Source organism: Delphinapterus leucas, chromosome X (genome assembly GCF_059928025.1).
Source record: "Delphinapterus leucas isolate spDelLeu-1000000601 "Yukka" chromosome X, BTC_Dleu_Yukka2, whole genome shotgun sequence".
NCBI classification, from domain to species: domain Eukaryota; kingdom Metazoa; phylum Chordata; class Mammalia; order Artiodactyla; family Monodontidae; genus Delphinapterus; species Delphinapterus leucas.
This window is the reverse complement of record NC_143150.1, coordinates 131022170-131033219: the sequence shown is the minus strand read 5'-3', so window position 1 is coordinate 131033219 and position 11050 is coordinate 131022170. Positions and strand designations below refer to the sequence as shown.

Below are 11050 nucleotides of genomic sequence, written 5' to 3'. Positions count from 1 at the left end.
AAAAGCCTATACATAAGGAAGTTCATACCATTTCTCTTCCCTTTTACAGAACAGTTGTAGTTGAAAGATGGTGTTATAATTTAGAGCCATTGTTCTACAGATCCAAGGAATACTAAGGCTATGCAATGTTACAACAAAATATTTTCTTTCACTCATGGGAGCATAGCTGACAGTCTCCCAGTTTTGCAAAATACATCTTAGGGGAGTACAAGATGGAACAGAGTTCTGATTTCCCATACTTAATTATTCACAGCAGGTGTTGTCATATATCAAGTAAACAACAAACCAATTCAATGCAAAACAGTCTCTCAGGGTCACAGTTCCTTAGCCCCAGAAAGGGAGATTCCCAGCCAATGCCCTGTCAGTCAGAGATGGAGCCCTATGACCAAATTTGGGTTTAAGGCAGAGAGCCCTGAGCAATGCCCCAACAGAGATGAAGCCAAACGACCAGGCCTTAGTCCAAAAGGGAAAATCCCAACCAATGCTCTGCCATAGGCTAAACCAACACAATAGGGAAGGATACCCTGGCATCATCACACATGAGCTGTTACTTACCAAAGATACCTCAACCAGCTAATGCAAGTACTGATGCATTCACAAAGATACAAACAAAACACGGCCCCACAAAAAACAGATCAGACCAGGTGTAGTCCAAAAATTCCATTCCCATTCCCAGATGGAGGCCTCCAAACAGATTGGCCCAGCTCTGGAAAGAGAATGGGTCCACAGCAGAGGAATTTCCAGTCTGCCCATGCTGGAGTGACTCACCCCAGAATAAAACCGAAGGTGGACCATGGTCCAGTTTCTTCCCTACAGATAAGCCCATGCCGAGTGTAGCCAGCACCATCAGGGAGAGGCCCTCCAACTTCCTGGGAGCAAAATGAGCTCTGGTAGCTGCTGGAGATCCAGGGAAAGGACTGCCCCACGACTAGGATCAACGGGTCATGGGCACGGACTCCTGGCTGGCTTGACAAAATTGTTGTTGAACCCAAGCCTGTGTGCCTGACACACCGTGAGGCCAAACACCCTGAAACGTCAGAGTTTGGAGCAGAGAAAAGTTCATTGCAAGGGCTGAGCAAAGAGAACTCGCAGCTTGTGCTCAAAAAGCCCGAACTCCCTGGTGGTTTTCAGGGAAGAGTTTTTATAAGCAACATTTGGGGGAAGGTCCTTTCACTGGGTGGTGGTGAGGTAACAGGGTGGTGTTCCAGGAAATCTCATCAGCCTTCTGCTTCCAATCGGTCTGGGGTCCAGGCTGATGTGGTTTTGCTCAGCCTGAATTTACCATCCCCCACCTGGCGGTGGGGTGGGGGGTTTAGTTCCTACAGAAGAGCTCAGGGAACCAGGAACCAGGACCCTGCTTCACCCCTGTACTATTGTTTCCTGACTGTTCCTCCCTTGTCTCTGCATCCCCTCCCTTCCCTAATGAGTAGCTGTTTGCATGTGCCCTTTGGAACGCAGGGAAGGTCTAGGAGGCTGAAGCCTTTTTCCTACGAACAAGAAACAGGGGGCATGGGAAGGCTTTTGTACCCAGGAGGGCCCCCAAAGGCTCCTCTTTAATTTCACTACAATGACTATACTTCTGATTTGATTATTCCCTAGCAATACAGACCTAGAGTCTGTCATACAGAGTGAAGTAAGTCAGAAAGAGAAAGACAAATACCGTATGCTAACACATATATACGGAATTTAAGAAAAAAAAATGTCATGAAGAACCTAGGGGTAAGACAGGAATAAAGACAGAGACCTACTAGAGAACGGACTTGAGGATATGGGGAGGGGGAAGGGTGAGCTGTGACAAAGCGAGAGAGAGGCATGGACATATACACACTACCAAACGTAAAATAGATAGCTAGTGGGGAGCAGCCGCATGGCACAGTGATATCGGCTCTGTGCTTTGTGACCGCCTGGAGGGGTGGGATAGGGAGGGTGGGAGGGAGGGAGACGCAAGAGGGAAGAGATATGGGAACATATGTATATGTATAACTGATTCACTTTGTTATAAAGCAGAAACTAACACTCCATTGTAAAGCAATTATACCCCAATAAAGATGTTAAAAAATATATATACATATACATATATATATATATATATATTTTTTTTTTTACAGGAAGGGGACTTTTAAAAATTTTTTTAATTTTTTTATTTATTTATTTTTTGGCCACATGGCATGTGGGATCTCAGCTCCCCAAGTGGGGATCAAACTCACGCTCCCAGCAGTAAAAGCATGGAGTCTTAACCATTGGCCCGCCAGGGAAGTCCCCAGTCTTAGCAATACTGTCTATGGCTTCTTTATTATTTTGGTGCACTATGTTAATGGATGCAAAATATCTTTAATTTACTGTAACCTCTTATGTTCAAAATTAAGAATCTTCTATTTGTATAGTATCTTACATCTGTTCTGTAAGGTGGGTAGTTGCTTCGCTGCACCCTGCACACCTGCAAGCCCTGCACTTGCCCGGCCTTGAGACCAAACGAAGAGCCCAGGGTCAGCAACAGAGACGTCAGTGGTTTAAGAGATGGGGGAACTTTCGTATCTGAAGCAGACGACAGGCAGGACACGGCCATAATCTCGGCTACTTGGGGGAGAAGGAGGCTACCATATATAGAGGGAACTGACATCAGGTAGGCTCATCCGTTACCAGGGAAACCAGCAGGGGGGCAGGGGGCAAGCAGGTAGGCAGTCACTAATTCAGCCCTATCATTAAGAAGACTGGGTAGTCCTGTGAGTGAAGCAGGTGCTAGTCAAGCAGGGGGAGGTACAGAGAGCAAGACAACAGCCCTCTGGAAGGGCCTGAGCATACAGTAGTATTTATCATTTTACTAAGACGGGAAAACTGAAATCCAAAGAAAACAATCTGTGTCCACTCCGGGCTTCCAATCAATTAAAGCTACAACCACCTCCAAGTTATCTTATGAGCTGCGTTCTTTCCAACACACCACAGATCATTCATCCTTTGCATCTCTGAAAAGGCAGGTGCCTCACGCGGTTAGACAACACACCTGTATTTTCAGGCAGGACCCAGAGGTGATGGTTCTGTCGATGATGGCTGACTGTGATGTTCTTGGAGGAAGCTAATACTAATCAGAGCCATTTCCTCAAGATGAGAAATTAATCAACTAGACTCTCGCAAACAGGGAGGTGTTCAGTGGTGGTTATGTGGAGAAGGGAGTGAAGCTTCTCAAGAGACATTAAAAATACACCCCAGGAGCTGCAGAAATGGGATGTGCCTTTTTCTCCCTTTCCTGCTTATCTTTGCATAGCTCTGATGCATTTATACAACTCATTACGCTAAATGCACTGAATTGCAATGATTTACATATGAAAGTGGTAGAGGCTGTATCAGGTACAATTTACTGTTTTCAGATTAAAAGGTAAGCAGCAGACTGTGTTTATTCAATTCAATATATTTCACCTGAAGAAATATGGAAGCAAACAGCCTACAGTGAACAGAATGAACACAGCTGCATAACCTGCCGTGAATACGAAGAAGATGCTGCTGAAATCCGCGACAGGCCAGCACAAAATTCATAAAACAAAGGACACTGCAAATGTTAGAATAAAGCTGAAAACTACTGAGTGTCACACATTGCAATTATCTATGCAAGTTTCTCCATCGAGTGGAGATTCCTTGATGGAAGGTCTTTATTTTTTTCAACCCCAATGCTCATGCACAGTAGATCTTTCATTAAACTGGTAAGAAATCAAGAATGAATGAAGAACGAAAAGGAGAGAGGAGAGAGGAAATAAAAGAAAGCAAGTTTAGAAGGACATTTGAGAGGACATCCGGCATTAATTAGGAACTGAAGGGGCTGTGAAGGAGTCTTAGCAAAGAAGCATTTGCATTCTGGCTCGAAACACCAGTTGACTTGGTATTGGAGTGGGGAGGGTGGAGAAAAGAGTTGGAAATCAGTTGATCTCTCAGGAGGAGAGACACTATTTGACCTGATTTTGAATGAAAGAAAGATACCCTAACCCATTGTTGCAAGGGGTGGGTTTCAAACCCCCGGTCCTGGCATTTTTGCAGCAATTGTACAACAAGGAAGGTCAGAGGAGAATAACTACAGTTTTCAGACTTGGAGCAGTTTGGAGGATGGAGTGGGGTGGGAGAGATTTCAGGAAGAAAGACACATCAGGAGTCCATTGCCCAAGGTCAATTTTGACATCCCTGACATGTGTAGTTTTCATTGACGGAGATCTCAACTAATGCAAGGTTTCCACTCAACCCCGCTTCCTAGTTCTAGAAACCCTCAGGGGTCTGCTCATTACCTTAAGTCTGCTCCATCCTTTCTGAAGCTCTGGGTCCATAGGATTGAGACGCCTCAGAGAAGACTGCTGAGAGCAGCCTTCATCCCAGCCTCCTAAGTCTCCTAGAAGGCAAACCTGAGATGGGAATCCTTGTGCAAAGACTGACTGAGGAAGAACTCTCAGGAGAAGATGCTCAGGGAAGCCGGGCAGGGCAGGAGGAATCTGAAGCAAAGAGGTACTCCCACCTGTAGATGATCCGTTACCTGTTGCCACAGTTCTGAAACAAAGCTTGCTGGCCCCAACTGCAGAGTTTGTGATTCATTGGATATTCCTTGCCCAGGGGGTCTGCACGTCGAAAACGACCACGTTGGAGTTTAAATTACATCATCAAATGAGTCCCACCCGGAGGGAACTCAGCGACGGATTCTATTCTGTGGGCTGTATTCATCAATCCCTGTGGCTCTATCCCATTCTTTTCTATAGATCCATGGTATCTTTGTAGGTCTGGTACGTCAGATAGGTCTATGGGGACTTTGGGGGTTGAGTAAAATATTCTCTTCCTTTTTTTTTTTTAGACTTTTTATTTTATATTGGAGTGTACTTGATTAACAATGTTGTTAGTTTCAGGTGTACATCAAAGTGATTCAGTTACACATAATCCAAAGGGATTATTTTGACTGTGGAGGGCCTTCTATATTTTAGGAAGAGTACAGGAATGTGGATATTATCATTGAGACAAAACTATACATTTTTGATTGAAAAGTGTTCTACACTTCAGGCAAATCAATTTAAACTTTAATTTTTTGGTCCCAACGTCCATTTGTGTTCAAAAAAAATCTCAAATTGTATAACCACTGAATTCTCCCATGATGAAGAAAAGTTAAGGTGTTGATTTCAAGCACATAGAGGTAGGTGTTTTTTAGCCAGAATTAAATGTTTTAAGTCCTTGCATTGAGTACTGCCTCAGAGCAAGGGTTCGGATAGATAAAGCCTAGGGTTTATATCAAGATGGACATGAAAGGGCTTCGCTGGTGGTCCAGCAACTAATGCTCTGCCCTCCCAATGCAGGGGGCCCAGGTTCGATCCCTGGTCGGGGAACTAGATCCTGCATGCCTCAGTGAAGACCCCACACGCCACAACTAAGACCCGGTGCAGCCAACTATATAAATAAATATTAAAAAAAAACAAAAGATGGACAGGCAGAGTCATTATCTCCAGGAGCTCAGAAGCCAGAGAGAAAATCACTCGCATTTCCAAATAAAGCAAGTCTAGGATGACTTCATCTTTGTGATCTGTGTTTTTCTTTCCCTTTCCAATCTCTCTGCTCCCTTCCCCCACCTACAACAGAAATATGACAACATACAAGAAACTGCATCTCCTGCATGCCATCTGCCACAAACCCAATACACACGTTATAAATTCCTCGTGGAAGGTATTAATATCTAGATAGAGAGAATTTTGAGCTCTGCTGTTTCCCTAGGCAACTCTCCGCACATCAGTGGTCCAGATATTTATCCATAAGAGATACGCAGCACATCCACAGAAAATGTCTGATCAGCCCGCAAAGCAGCCAATCCATTAACGACTCTGGCGCTGTGTTAATTGCTGCAGCGGTGTTCGCTGGGTTTCAACCAACAACCTGGGAAATTTTCTAAGGACCAGACAAAAAAAGCAGGATTGGTTTTATTCACAGCCAACGTTTATGGACACGATTCAACTTTGCACCATCTTGTACCCCCTGAAGGGGTGCCTGGTGCTTTTTCCACCTGGAGAGCTCTCCCCACGACTGCAGAGAAAAAGATTCGGATTGCTTTTATTCACAGCCAATGTTTACAGACACGATTTAACCTTGAACCATCTTGTATCCCTGAAGGGATGCCCGGCACCTATAGAGTTCTCCCCAAGACTGCAGAGGTGGCCATGAGGGAGGTGACAAGGCAAGGGAAAACGTATTTGGTGATGTTGCCCTAGCGGCATGGTTATTGCAACATCGTGCTTTAGTGGTTTGCTTTCCTTGCAACTGGCTCAAGATCTTATGTGAGAAGAACCTTCAAAGCCGAGATGGTAAAGAGAGATAAGGAGTGTTTGCGTCATTTTTTTAAGAAAGACATGCTTTTGGCACAAGTTGCATGGACTTTGACTATTAGCTCCTGTTGGGGATCAGGGAAGGTCACTCCCAAATATGCCTCCATGGCATATTGCTTATTTTGAATTAAAGTGCCTTATGAAATGGCCAATGTAAGACGGACACTCTGACCCTCCTCTCAGTCCCCCTAAAAGCAGGAAACACAGCTCCCCTGTGAAAGGTATCCTCCCTGCATCTAGAGGTAAAAGGACACCTTTATCCCCAGAGACAGGGAGTTTGGGGTAAGAACCCTGTATAAAGAAACCCTGTTCTTTCTTTAACTGGCCACCCCAAGCCCAAACTCGATTTAGATTCTCCACTATCTAAGCACCCAAAACCCAAATTTCTTTGTCTTATCAATTCCTCCCAAATTTGTTTCTTTGTCTAAAAAACTACCTGCTTTGGCCACTTCTTACGTCCCATTTCTAGGAGACCTCTGTGTGCATGAATTGAAATGTGTTTCTTTTGTTCCTGTTACTCTATCTTGGGTCATTTTTATTATTAGTCCAGCCACAATAACTCACAAGGGGTAAAGGGAAATTTTCCCCTCCCTGACTCTCCTTTTAAATGTCATGTTGTTAGCTGTCTATTGAAAGGTGTGGACGTTTCATGCAATTATATTGTTCAAAAATTTCAGTATTCATCATTACCACCATCATCTACATCATTCTCATCACTTCTTCACTTTCAGAAAACTTCACTACGGCCCCACGGTCCACAGACACAACCTGAGGGAAGCATCAATATTCCTGTGCAAGAGGGACCTGGATCTTCATCACTGAGACATCTAGGACCTGAAGAAGCAAATTTGCTTATTGAAGAACTATTACTGCAGATTCTGGAAACCAAAGAGATCCCCTATAATTGGCTACTCCTCTGATGACTTCTTGAGTTTGAACAATTCTAGAATATTCTTGATGCTACAGGAACCAGCACATCCATGGAAGCACCACAGAGGCAATCCACAAAGGAAACAAACTATATTCCACCAGAGAAGCAGGTGGAAGATCTGAATGGCTCATTCAATCACTGCCCATACATCAGTAATAGGAAATAAACGGCCTCAAAGTGCACACTTAGGCAACAAGCCACAGGGCGAGGGATGCCCACAGAAGCTGGAGAAAGCAAGGACCAGATTTTCCCTTGGAGCATCCTGAAGGAACAAAACCCTGCCGACACCTTGACTGTAGCTCCGTGATACCCTTTATGGACGTTTGGCACCCAGGACTGTAAGGGAATACGTTTCTTTTGTTTTAAAGTAAAAGAAAAGAAGACACGGGGGTAAGGGGAAGCTGGGATGAAGTGGGAGAGTGGCATGGACATAGATGCACTACCAAATGTAAAATGGATGGCTAGTGGGAAGCAGCCACATAGCACAGGGAGATCAGCTCGGTGCTTTGTGACCACCTAGACGGGTGGGATAGGGAGGGGGGAATGGAGACGCAAGAGGGAGGGGATATGGGGATATATGTATGCATATAGCTGATTCACTTTGTTATAAAGCAGAAACTAACAAACCATTGTAAAGCAATTATACTCCAGTAAAGATGGAAAAAAAAAACCCAAAACAAATTAACGGAATCACTTTGCTGTACACCTGAAATTAACACAACACCCTAAATCAACTATAGTCCAATATGAAATTAAATGTTTTAAAACAAGAACATACGGGGACTTCCCTGGTGGCACAGTGGTTAAGAATCCGCCTGCCAATGCAGGGGACACAGGTTCGAGCCCTGGTCTGGGAGGATCCCACATGCCGCGGAGCAACTAAGCCCGTGCGCCACAACTACTGAGCCTGCGCTCTAGAGCACACGAGCCACAACTACTGAGCCCGTGAGCCACAACTACTGAAGCCCGCACACCTAGAGCCCATGCTCCACAGCAAGAGAAGCCACTGCAATGAGAAGCCCAAGCACGGCAATGAAGAGTAGCCCTCGCTCGCCGCAACTAGAGAAAGCCCGTGCGCAGCAATGAAGACCCAAGGCAGCCAAAAATAAAATAAATTTAAAAAAGAAAAGAATAAAGCAATTCAAAGCAATTATACTCCAATAGATATGAAAAAAGAAAAGAAATATAGCATTGTCCTTAACCATATGGGTTCTGAAGACCCTCATTATAATAATAATATCATATTATTTACATTATGACATATATCATTACAACGTGGAGTAGTAAGTGTTAGGAAGAAGACATCGGGGAAATGGAATTCTCATTTCAAGTTGACGTGATGCACTCCAGGAGCATTGAGGGTATATCACCCCGAGAAACTGACCTTAGGGATGAGATCTAAACTGGATGGCTAGGAAGGATCAGGGTGAAGAGAGACAGGCAAGAAGGCAATGATTTGGGGGTGCAATCAAGGCTTCTCATCTTCATAGGTGGTGTTTTAAAGTCGGGAGAAGGGACCCTTAGCTGGAAAGGGCCCGGATGCAGAATGGAGTATAAAATGTGCAGGACGTTGAGGTCAGCACGAACAGGGTCTCTTCTACCTGGTTACCAGCTCCTGGTAAGAGGAAAGCCCTGTCCAGCCAGGGAAGGCTCCAGAAGGAGAGCCCTTGCCCGCTGAGCCTCTGTGCCATGATCCCCACCACGGAGCACGTGAAATTGGAGGTTCCCTGAGTGGGACAAGGACTTCTCAGGATGAATCTGTGGAGGTGGAGATGGGAAATCTGCATCTTCCGTAACGTGTTGGGTGACAATTTGACAGTCTCTGACTCAGCAAATATGGGATGGGAGCCCTCAGGAGGTAGCCCCCAAATCAGGTTCTGTTTTTCTGGAAAACCTGAATACAATTTTCGGTCATAACACTACCTCACTTTATGTCCTGTTTGGGTCTCTTTTTGTTTTCCATTAGACACTGTAATTTAGAAAACTTCTCATATCTCGAGATAGGAGTCGATGCCATTTTCCTTACTCACTTTGAAGATTGTAATGGTATGGGTGTGGCATGCTTGGTTTAACAATTTTCACAGTGATGGACAGGTCACTTGCTGAAAATTTTTAGCTGTAACAAGCAATAAAAATAAAATCTGTATGTAATGTCAATAAAAGCGATTGCAATAAAATCTGAGTATATATCCTGTATCCCAGCACAGCCAACAGAAGTGGAATGTTAGCCATATACATAAGGTCAAATTTTCAAATAGCCGCGTGAAAGAAAAAGGAAAGAATGGGAAAAATTCATTTTTAAAATATATTTGATTGAACCCAATATATATGAAAGAGTGGAATATGCAATCACTATAAGACATTGTGAATGAGATATTTTATGTTCTTTCTTTCCTACGAAGTCTCTGACATTCAGTGTGTTTTATTTATTCTTTTTATTGATTGTTAATGGAGTATAGCTACTTCACATTGCTGTGTTAGTCTCTGCTGTACAGCAAAGTGAATCGGTCACACATATACATATATCCCCTCTTTTTTGGATGTCCTTCCCATTTAGGTCACCTGAGAGCACTGAGTAGAGTTCCCTGTGCTATACAGTAGTTTCTCGTTAGTTATCTATTTTATACATAGTAATGTATATAGGTATATAATGTATATATGTACACATGTCAAACCCAATCTAAATTCTAGATTTTAGATTCAGAGCATGGCTATGTTTGGAACGGACACATTTGCAGTGTTCATGGAAATACGTGCTCATAGGCTATTTTATTGCCCCTTGCAGCTCTGTACTCCTCTGTGTGAACGTATATTCTATACACATACTGTGTACACTCTGCTCACCGTAGGAACACCTCTAACCCAGACGACAGAGTCTTAAAAATGGAAATTGAGAATCCCAGGGCAGGTATACTTTTAACACGGATATAACCCAGTGACTCTTAACCTCCAGACACAGGCTAAGTAAGCATCCTGTAATCTTAGTGCTCATGGTACGTCCAGCTCATTCAAACACTCCAGAAACATAGGGCAGTACCTTTTGGGGGGATAACCTTGGAGAAAGAATACTGCTGACTGTGATGAATAAGAATCCCCAGGTATAGAAGCACAGAACCAATTCAGCACTTCATCTGAGACATGGGCTATTTGCTACGGCCAAAGGCTGTTAACAGATTTTGCGTTCACTGTTAACTTAGGCATTAATAAATTGGTCATTAAGATGTTATTAAAAATTTACAAAGAAAGAATATCCCGTGGTTACAGACTCAGAGGACTCCTCAATCTCCACCACCAACTCCATGGCCAAACTTTCCTCAGGTCTCCCGTGACCTTCAAGTAGTTTATAATTAATATTGGACAAGTCTTTCAGATCACAGAATATCCCAGCTCACTTCAATCCAGGAAAGAGAAATGACCCGCCAACATGCTTCCTTATGGGCAGATATTAAAAGTGACTGGGCTTCACCTGACTGGAGAAAGTACAATTAAGCCATCGGACTTCAAATGAGCAGAACGAATTAATTCACTGCAAGGGACATGAGAACATCCCAGAACCCTCATAAAAAGTCCACCCTATTTCACGTCTGCAAATGATGGCATGATTCTACTAAAGAGGTTGTTAAGGCTGATACTAAAGTTCACTGAGCCATACCTTTCTTAAGAGTAGACACGATATGACTGGATAATAGACTAGGCAAGCCCCACAACTTATCAAACTTGAGGCGAACAGCAAAGCACCTCTGATGGAGAGGATGCACATCTGCAAGTACTGATACCAAGGCGAGGA

At 43.8% G+C, this 11050-nt stretch overlaps 1 pseudogene; it reads right to left on the bottom strand.

Moving 5' to 3' along the window:
- Positions 1 to 764: 764 nt before the first annotated feature.
- LOC149744408 (uncharacterized) lies at positions 765 to 8543 on the bottom strand (annotated as a pseudogene).
- Between the last annotated feature and the right edge of the window lie 2507 nt (positions 8544 to 11050).